Source organism: Haliotis rubra, unplaced genomic scaffold, assembly GCF_003918875.1.
Source record: "Haliotis rubra isolate DU_JTF1 unplaced genomic scaffold, ASM391887v1 Scf73, whole genome shotgun sequence".
Lineage (NCBI taxonomy): Eukaryota > Metazoa > Mollusca > Gastropoda > Lepetellida > Haliotidae > Haliotis > Haliotis rubra.
In genome coordinates this window covers 1,002,021-1,013,398 of record NW_025767446.1, presented here as the reverse complement: position 1 = coordinate 1,013,398, position 11,378 = coordinate 1,002,021, and the positions used below count along the sequence as shown (strand labels likewise).

General features: G+C 39.8%; 1 long non-coding RNA gene across 1 annotated transcript; it reads right to left on the bottom strand.

Moving 5' to 3' along the window:
• Window positions 1-3,563: 3,563 nt before the first annotated feature.
• Window positions 3,564-6,019, bottom strand: LOC124259603. Its single transcript, XR_006893870.1, has 3 exons — window positions 5,899-6,019; window positions 5,183-5,187; window positions 3,564-3,574 (listed from the first exon to the last, which is right to left on the bottom strand). It is a non-coding gene; the product is annotated as an uncharacterized LOC124259603 (long non-coding RNA).
• Between the last annotated feature and the right edge of the window lie 5,359 nt (window positions 6,020-11,378).

Genomic DNA, 11,378 nt, shown 5'->3' with positions numbered 1-11,378 from the left:
TGACAATGACCACATTACTGTCAAATTAAATATGTAAGTGTGTTAAATACTTTAAATCCTGACTGGCTTGGATGTGTTTCATTTTGCAGGGACGGTGGGACTGCCTAGTGGTTATAGTATTTGTTCGTCATGTCGAAAACCTGGGTTCAATTCCCTATATGGGTACAATGTGTGAAGCCCATTTCTGGTGTCCCCACAGTGATATTGCTGGAATAATGCTAAAAAGCGGTGCAAATGTAATTTTACTCCATCTCTTGATGACAAACATTAAACAATTAATGTGTCCATTTATATAATGTGTCCATTTATATAGCACCAAACTCCACACTAGGTATGCTCATAGCGCTAACAATCAAGGCACAGTGCATTATTACCCCAGATAACCCAAGCTGCCTGTTAGGCGCTAGAAGGTTATAGTCATATGACTTTTTCCACCGGGTACCCATTTTCCTCCTGGGTGAACAGAGACAATTTTGAAAAACTCACTTGCCTAAGGTGAGACCACATGTGTCACATGTGCTTCGTTGTGGGGCAGGACTCAAGTCCTAGAAACTCTCAGGAGTCAAGCTTCCAAACACGGTCACCCATCCAAGGACTCTCCGAGCTCGACGCTGCTTAACTTCACCGATTTGTGACCTGAGCTTTGAGCACAGGACCACGCGCCACCACAATTCAAGTGAAAACTTTTCTTTTTAATAAATTAATGAATATTCACTTCTTGTGGTCACAAATAGTGAATTAAATAAATCGATTCACCGAATACAGTGAGTCATAACAGCTCTAAAAATAAATAAAAAATCATTTATTAGCACTATAACACACTGACCTCTTGTCAGCTGTTGTACATCAAAGGGGACTAACTGGTGTGCTAGGGAATGATCTAGAAATGTTTTGGTCAGGACAGAGACCATCGCTGCCAAAATGCCAACAGACGAAGGCGACCTCCAAAGCACCTAACCTAAGAGACCATCAGGTCAGGACGGGTATTCTTTGAGACGGAACATTATTTTCGAGCAGCACTTCAACACATACAGTTTTATGTCTCTGAAAGATTATTCTAGGAAGAACAACCCACATTCTTGACAACTGGTATGGAGTGACTTTTATCAGAGTTGATATGTGAGTGACAACATCATGTCATGTGTTTGCACAAATGTACAAGTATTAAGCAATATGAAACACATTTTGCAATAAAGCCATGTAGGAGGTGTGGAGATTATGTAAAGTCATAAGGTCACATTCATATTGACACAGTTTTATTCCTAATTTCATTTATGTTCTCTTTGAAAATGCATACTTTTCTTGGACGACCTTTCACTCCTGTTGTCTTTTAAATTGAAAACATGTTTGATGTTGAAAAAGATTTTAAAAATCAGTTATAAGCAATCCCACATCTAGCTGACATGCCATAATATAAATGGAATACTTTTTGTGTTGGGGGGAGTGGGGTAGCCTAGTGGTTTCGATTCCTCTGTGAAGCCGTTTTCAGTGTCTCACACCATGATATTGCTGAAAATGGTGTAAAATCATACTCTCACTCACTCAATCACTCAATCACTCACTCACGGTTCACGTTAAACTCACTCACTCAATCACTCACTCACGGTTCACGTTAAACTCACTCACTCGCTCACTCACTCACACCCACTCACTGTTCACATTAAACTCACTCACTTGCTCACTCACTCACACACTCACTGTTCACATTAAACTCACTGTTCACGTTAAAACTCACTCACTCACTTACTGTTCACGTTAAACTCGCTCACTCACTTACTGTTCATATTAAACTCACTCACTCACTCACTCAATTACTGTTCACGTTAAACTCATTCACTCGCTCACTACACACACACTCACTCACTGTTCACGTTAAACTCACTCACTTACTGTTCACGTTAAACTCACTCACTCACTCACTGTTCACTTTAAACCCATCACATTGTCTGCACACTTATCTGATAGCTAGTTTGACAGAAAAGGGCGTAGCCGGATTGTTTGCTGTAATGGTAACTGGTTGTGCCTTGATTAGATAGATTGTTGGAATGTGTGACTCAGCCGCATGTCGTACCCACCTGGATGTTTCAAATCAACCTAATTGTGATGATAAGTGCAGCAGCACACCAGCTGGTGGTGGAACAATTGTGTCGGGCGCAGCCAGGAGACATAACACCTGATTGCTGATTGGCTATGTGGCTGTTGTATATAACGTTATATATAAAACACCCTGCAGTATTTTTAATATGTGATATCTTCTTTTATCAAGGGATGACACATCCTTCATCCTGTACTGGGTTCTCCAGTATCTACTTGGAAAACGCCAACAGTTTGATATCAGCTATAGAGTACCAGTCTGCCACATATGCACCAGGCTGGTAGTTGTGTAAAATATTCATATGACGACAACTACTCTATATCACATGAGGAAGGAATGAAAATGGTGTAAATATATTTGGCATTAAGTGTATCATGACATGTATTTGGTTTGTGTATTTTATTAAAATCTATATCATATGTCCTCAATACATTTAGTCATTGTATGTGAATCTACAGCCATACATTATCTTAAGCTGGGGGCACAGGTGGCTCAATCAAGTAGGTGCCACAGTTTTCTGTGCAGAGTTTTCTCCCTTGGGTGTACCAGGAACCAGTAATGATTTGTTCGAATCCAGGTTCATTGCATTTATGATTTTAGGTTTGTCAGCACATACCTGTGCTTGTGGGTTTTCTAAAGTGATAAACATCTCAGACCTGTATCACTGTGGAATTTCCTGAAGCGTCAAACTTACAAGCGTGATATAACTGGAATGCTGTCCAACGTGGCATTAGAAGCAACTCACTCATATATCATAATTTATTACTATATCCACTTTTGAAATCATTTAACATAATTTTGAACTGTTTACAGTTTGTACACTCTAAACTTTGTCAGCTCAACTGGCGTCAGAATGAATCATTAGTAACCTGTCGATTAATAAGACAAAATATAATGGATGTCAACTTCTTCTTTATTGTATACACAATATTTCTGGGCTTTTCTTTGCCCTATCGTCAGGTGAATGCTAACTAACAGATATACAGGATATATATACTAGTAATGTACATGAAGCCAGAGTGAATTTAAGCATTTAATAAACAGGGCATTGTGAGATGAAAGAGAATATATATACAAAAGCAGGTATGGTGTTGTTACAGTAGATTAAGTGGGTAAGTGATAGAAGCCAATAGAGTCTAATTGAGTCCCAAACCTGTCCATGTCGAGTTACCAAATTTATGCACCCTCCCTAAAGGGCAAGGGATGCAACACTCCACAGATATAAATCAGGTCACTACAACTTAAAAACAATGGGTCAGTTGAAACCTAAACAAACTAAGAACATCCAAGTATGCAGTGTCATTTTTCTGAGATAATTCAGCTGCATTTCTTTCCAACCTGAGTGAAACCCCAGACAGAACACAATTTCCTTAAATCATACTCACTTTAGAGTGAAAATACCATGTTTCTTGGAAAGCTTCACTCATTAACTCTGTGAATTTATTATCCTTGAATTTAGGCGACTAATTAACAGTTCAACTAACACAACCTAAATGAGGTTGTGTTTCACACATCCCAATTTGCCTTGATAAAGTTTCTTGGTTTGTCCACATGATACTACTGTTGCTGGGTATCACAAAGTGCTAAATGTCTAAGAACTGAATCATTCTGGGCTTTCCTCCCACATCTAACTGACGCGCCATGATATAAATGGAATACTTTGGGGGGAGTAGGGTAGCCTAGTGGTTAAAGCGTTCACCGTCTTGGTTTGATACTACTGCTCGTGGATATCACGAAAGTGCTAAATGTCTAAGAACTGAATCATTCTGGGCTTTCCTCCCACATCTAACTGATTGGTAATAAGCTGAAATCATGATATAAATGGAATTCCTTACGGGGAGTAGGGTAGCCTAGTGGTTAAAGCGTTCACCGTCTTGGTTTGATACTACTGCTCGTGGATATCACGAAAGTGTTAAATGTCTAAGAACTGAATCATTCTGGGCCTTCCTCTCGCATCTAACTGACCTGCCATGATATAAATGGAATACTTTCACTTGTACTTAAATGTTAGGGTAGCCTAGTGGTTAAAGCGTTCACCGTCTTGGTTTGATACTACTGCTCGTGGATATCACGAAAGTGCTAAATGTCTAAGAACTGAATCATTCTGGGCTTTCCTCCCACATCTAGCTGACGTGCCATGATATAAATGGAATATATTTCGTGTTAAGGGGGAGTGGGGTAGCATATTCGTTGAAGAGCTCACCCGTCATGCCGAAGATCAAGGTTCGATTACCTTCATGGATACAATGTGTGATGCCATTTTCAGTGTCCCACACTATGATATTGTTGAAATACTGCTGAAATACCTTGAAAGTTAACCTATGAGGTTGTATCTCTTACTGTCTTGACACTTTCACGGACGAGTGTCAACGATGACGAGATCCACATGGAAGTAGTTCCATCCAGAACCATTGTATAACAGAGAAATGTTTCTTGTAAAAACTGTTCCATGGGAATAATTCCTCAAGGGAGTATAGTACTGAGGAACAATTTCACTTCAGGACCCGAGGGCGGTGGGGTAGCCTAGTGGTTAAAGCGTTGGCTCCTCACGCCAAAGACCCGGGTTCGATTCCCAACATGGATACAATGTGTGAAGCCCATTTCTGGTGTCCCCTGCTGTGATATTGCTGGAATATTGCTAAAAGCAGCGTAAAACCATACTCACTCACTCACTCACTCACTCAGGACCCGATCCTCTTCAACACTGACACCATGTCTGTAGCAGGTGAAGGGTCATTGATAGATTCATTGCTCATTTGAATACCTTAAATTCCAATTACTTAAGTATGTTGCTCTTTTATCTTTTATAATACATGTTGTTATTTAGACAAATGTTTGGTGGAATATGTTTGCATAATAATTTATGTATTGTCTGTCCAGAGTGACTTCATTTTATATGTTTAAGGCTTTGGCGAGGAACATTCAATATTAATTCCCAAGGAGTGAGTGAGTGAGTGAGTTTGGTTTTACGCGTCCCTTTAGCAATATTTTGTGTCCCCTATACATTTGTTACATTTGACAACTTTGTAAATGGCATTGTGTTTTCAATGATTCCTATTGTTGTTTCCAGTCGACACTTGTGTGAACGTGACCTGTGAAAACAACGGCACATGTGTACCTGGTCCCACCAATGCAACCTGTAATTGTACGGATGGATGGCTTGGACCCCTCTGTCAAACAAGTGAGTGTGTATAAATGTATACATATATTGATACTGTACTTATTTCCTAATTTTATGTGTTTGAGGCGATGGGGTAACCTAGTGGTTTAAGTTTGTTTGTCTGACTGCTTACCACTTGGTGAAATCTTGTTGAAATTCAAGAGTGTTGATGTGGTGCTGACAAACGGAAGAGGATCCTTGCATGCCAAAGGGATGTAACTCTCCACAGGAAACACAGTCAGCCATTTCTGCACCCTGTTGGCTGCAAAAGTTAGTTTGTAATGGAAATATTTTCCAGTAATAATAATCTCGATGGAACAAGGTTGTGGAGTGAGAGAATTAATTAGATTCCAGTTTGTTTGTTTCTTTGTTTAGCATGCAACTGTGAACCAAGTCCACCAGATACATTCAGTAGCATCTTACACAGGGATTTATAGGACGAGAATTCCTGCGTCCTATACTCATAAAAATTGACAATGGATGCAACGAAATTTATTAGCGCATCCATTGGATTCAGAAAAAGTACTTTTGTAAAAAGTCCAATCAAGTAACAATAAGTTATCAAAGAGTTTGCTACTTGCTGGGTTATGGTATCATTTGCAATTCAATTACTATAACAACTAATGTGATGATCATGATACACAATGCAATAACAGTATTAATAATAATATTTAAGTGTCTGGGACCCCTATTTTGTAGTCCATGACCCATGAAAATTAAGAGTATTAGTCCCAGGGACCCTCAAAAACAGGGCTCATGGTAAATCCCAGCTTACATCCAGCATATGTTCCTACACATGTCTTTTTCTTAACCAGAATCCCCACAGATGTAATTAGCACACAGATCCAGTATGTATTATGCATGAACGCACAATGCTGACAATTTAGTTTCTAAATATTTCATAACAGGAGATGAGTGATATGAAATCAATGATACTGCGCAGCTTACATCTGCGATAGATCTAATCAATTTGTAGTGTATCACGTGTGAACATAGAGATAATCATGAACAATGTGTGTTATCTGAAGTACAAAGCCATCCATACTTGTGAGAACACATTTTGCTGTACCCTATTACCTTTATTTAGCTGTGTTGTAACGCTGAATGCCAAGGTCATTGCTGTTTCAACCATCTGAGGTCCAGAAGGGGTTGTCATATTTGACATCTATGTAGGCATCTAAAAGTAAACTATTTTAAATCATTTTTTGATATATTTCAATAAAAATAACATTAGTATTTTTAATGGTGTTATCCTTTAAGAAACAAAACTTGTCGTTGTTTACCACACAACAAAACATTGCAAGTAGAATATGCCAACCCTGAGTAGTGTATTAAGAGTTTTAACACATAGAAAACAACAATCACGAGCTTTGTATTTCTTGCATTAGAATTTATTGCCGTATATTACCGTAGATAAGCCAATCTCATAGATGAGCTGACCCCCTAACTTGACCTTTAAAATCAATGTCAAAATGGTATGTTTCGCACAAAAGCCGGTCCTAATCGTAGCCAACTCACACCACAAGACAACTGGCAGTTACCGTCTTGGATGTAAAACGTAAGAATGTTTGTCCATGATGTCCAGCCTATTTAAGGATTTTAAGAAAATGTGAAAGATGTAACAATATTTACCTATAATTTCAAGAACACAATTTGACCTTGATGTCGGACAACTCCAGTCTCTAAACAAGTGGGTAGGTTTGTTTTTTCCTGATTATTCTTACAACTCTATTGGAGATTATTGTCCCCCGCCGCAACGCGGAACGGGGGTCTATGTATTCAGCGGCTTCCGTCCATACGTACATCTGTACGTACGTACGTCCCGATTCTTGTTAACGCGATATCTCATGAACTGTTGTACCCAATGTCTTCAAATTTGGTGACAGCCTACATTTGGGGATTACACAGACGCCAAGTGATTTGGGTGACCTTGACCTTATCTTCAAGGTCACCACAACACTTTGACCACTTTTCAAACTTATGTAAACGCAATATCTCATAAAACATTGCACCCAATGTCTTCAATTATGTCGACAGACTACATTGGGTGATTATGAAGATACCAGTGATTTCAGGCATTATGTATGTGAGCAAAAAATAAAAGTAGTAAATATGTTATGAATATTCCACTCTTTAGCAACGGGGGACATTGCAATATTAGTGGCAAACACTTGTCTCTAATTGTTTTCTCCCAATACCACTTGCCACTTTGGGAAGAGTCATTTAGCAATTGTGGTTATCTGGCAATGGCCCTTGAATTGAATATTCATTAATTTTTTAAGGAGTGTTTTTTCTTGAATTTTCTGGGGTTTTTGGGTCAAATTGAGATATGCAGAATGAAATATATAAAAGCCAGGCAGGATGGTAGTCAACACATATATTTAATTTGACATTCATGTGGTCATTATCGTGATAGAATTAACACTGCCAAAACATCGTCAAATATATACCAAAGAATATATTTGGTTCATATTTCAGTGAATTAATAAATAATACATCAACTGCTCATTCTATATTTGTATTTGTTACCCTATATTCGTGATATGTATCATATTCACGTCATAGTGGATTTGCTGTGGCCCAGGGCCTCACTAGTCTTAATCAAGCTAATGAATGGGTCCAGCAGCTGCTTGGCCAACAAGCTGCCAGATGATATTGTAAATGTGGTAGACTAAATGAGCAGGGTGAGATTGTCACCAATATCACAATAATGGACACCAGAAATAGGCTTCACACCTCACACCAATGTGGGGAATTGAACCCAGCTCTACGGAGTGACAAGTGAGAGCTTTAACCACTATCCCATATCTCCTCTTGGTATAATAAATATAATAGACTGGAAAAAAGTGTTTAATGCAAACATGTGTTTTGTTCCAACTGAAACTTTTTATGATATGTAAAAACATATCTATATTGTCACATGAAGTGGTTGAAGACAATATTTCTCTCACTGAACTGAAGTAATTTTGAGATTGTAATACATGTCTAGTGTTAAATTAAAGGACAGGGTTATATTTTGCGTTTCACCACAAGTGCTTCATTCAATGAATAGAGTATTAATACAGAGCAGAATGATTTGATCAATCAAAATCAGGAATATATTTAAATAATATTGAACCATGACAAGATTGAGTGAGTGAGTTGGGTTTCATGCTGCTTTTAGCAATATTCCTGCAATATCACAGTGGGGGATTCCAGAAATGGACTTCAGACACTGTACCGATGTAGGTAATCCAACCTGAGTCTTCAGCGTGACGAGCAAAAGCCTTAACCACTAGGCTACCTCACCGCCCACCGACTATACACAATCTGGTGAACCATCAGAATAGCTCTCAACATTGAAATCATACAGGGCAACAGTTGTTCTTGTCACTAAGGTCAAGGGTTACAAACGTGACAGCTACTGCAAAATATGCCTTACACTTTGATTACTTTTATGATCAAGTTCAAGATAGTTAATTGTACATAAAGCCTCTGACCCATATATACTCAGCAGCAAAAAAAACATCAGTACGAATTCAAAATTAGATAGGCACTGTAATCCAATTATTACAGAAATGGACATAATAAGTGGATCAAAAACATTTTTGTGTACAATATCCTGATACATCAATGAATAACTCAGCACAATTCCAAGACATTACGTGAACATTTGCAGTCCATTCAGACTCTTGACTTCAGTAGCTAGTGTGACCACCACGAGCGGCAATAACCGCAGCACAGCGTCTATGCATGGAGTGCACCAATAGATTGATAAAGGCCATTGGCACCTTGAACCACACTCTGAGAAAGGCCTGGCGCAATAAATCGGCTGTGTTCGGCCTTGGTATGACATTATTCAGTCTCCTCTGAATTTCATCCCAAAGATGTTCAATTGGTTTAAATCAGGACTAAGGGCTAGCCACTGCATACTGTTGACACCGTTCTGCTGTAGGAAGTCCTGTGTAGCTCTGGCAGTAAGGGCCCGGGCGTTATCAAGCTGGAAAATGTTGTTCCGGTGACGTGTGAAATGTGGTAGGACGTGGGGTCTGAGAACTTGGTCGATGTAGCGGTCTGCTGTGATGCCGCCTCCTCTCCCTGGACCAAGGTTCTGGAACACCACAAGACCCACTCTCTGGTTCAGGCCTATTCCACCCCATACCATGATGCTTGCACCTCCCCATGAGTCACTTTCCATAACACATTGGTCTGAGTAACGCTGGCCACGTCGTTGCCATATTCTTGTTCTGCCATCTGCAGTTGATACGCAGTACCGACTCTCATCTGTGAACAGAACAGTTCTCCATTGCCTGTATTGCCAGTTTTGGTGTTATAGGGCAAACTGTAGACGTTCACGCCGATGACGAGGGGTGAGGATAGGTCCACGGTAAGGTCTACGGCAATGGAGGTTCCTGCTGTTAAGACGTCGGCATACTGTATCAGTACTGATTGGTCTTCCGTGTGTTCCCACTGTCTGGCATGCTGTTTCGGATGCCTGCATGATGGGATTCTGTACATGCTGTCGCACAACATGGCGGTCTTGTCGTCTTGTGGTCACCCTTGGTCTGCAAGTATGGGGGGCGATCATTTGTGGTGTTGGTGGCCAGGAAACGTTGCTGCAGCCTGTAGATGGTCCGAACGTTGACCTGGAAGTTATTGGCAACGGCTTGTGCAGTGTGGCCAGCTTCTTCCTAGCGCCTGGGTCCTCTCAGCTGTCGTGAGTTGCGGCATCCTGCTGACGTTGTAATGTGAATGTTTCAACCAGGTTTGGGGGTGCATTTAATAGGGCTGGTCCTTGTGAACAGCACGTGCAGCATGAGTTGCATGAAAAACCTGGAGAACACCGTACCATCTCCGAGATCAGGTTGTGTTTTGAGACCATTTCCTGGGTTCCATTCTGAGTTTGGGAAGGAATGTCTTTGCTCAGGTAAAGTTGGAGATGTTGTCAAAAATATACAATCAAAACATTAAATGAGTTTACAGTTATCCGTTTCTGTGAAGGAAAATTCCAAACTGACGTTTCTTTTGCTGCTTAGTATACATATGACAGGCAAAGTATGGCAATGCAATTAGTAAAAAGCTTCATAACATTGTGAATATGTTGCCAGAAGACATCAAACACGTACTCTTATGAAATATAATACAATGAGAATATCGTGCTCATCTGTGTCCCTATTCGGAAATGATTTTTATAACACATTTTGATTTTTTGTATAGAATAATAATAATGGCCAATTATAAAGTGCCTGTTTCCACTCACTTGTGCATGCTCAAAGCGTTAACACATTATAACCCCGGATAACCCAAGCTGCCTGCTCAGGCCTAGAAGGTTATGGTCACATGACTTATCCCACCGGGTACCCATTTTCTGCTGGGTGAACAAAGGCAATTTGCCTAAGGTGAGACCACATGTATCACATGTGCTTTGTTGTGGGGCAGGACTGAAGACCTAGAAACTCTCAGAAGTCATGCTGCCAAATACGGTCACCCATCCAAGGACTCTCCACACCCAAGGATGCTAAACTTCACCTGATTAATAACCTGAGCTCTATGCACAGGACCACACACCACCACTGTTTTGCTGTTTTGCTATCTGATCATTCCAGTTGCATCATGTTTTACGTGACAATTCTTGTTTGTCACTTCATGACTGATGCTTTGAGTTACCAGATTGACAGCCTGATGGTCCAATGCTGTATGGATGTTATAATTACAGAAACATATTTCATGGAAAAACTTGTGACCTTGTCGTGATGTTTTGTGCTGAACAAGCTGATTCAGCTTGTAACATCAAGTACACCTGCTGGAGACACATGCAACTAAAAATCTATATTCTTAATGTGTTTTTTTGCTTATCGGAAACATGCTGAGCTTTGATCTCTCTATACCATGGTTTATTGAAACAGTGTCAAAATAATTCCTGCCTTGCATGATGTAAAGATTGTTCAAATATGATCTCAATATGAATCAATAGTTCAGTTGATATTGACTGTATAACAGTATAGAGGAACACCTGAATAGCTAAAATATATTATCAACCATGTATAATACACCCTTAATAATTCCATGTATTAATTACTCATAACACTCACTAAAGGCGATTGGCATTGCTCCTGTCACAAGTCTGCTGTTGCCATGGCCGCA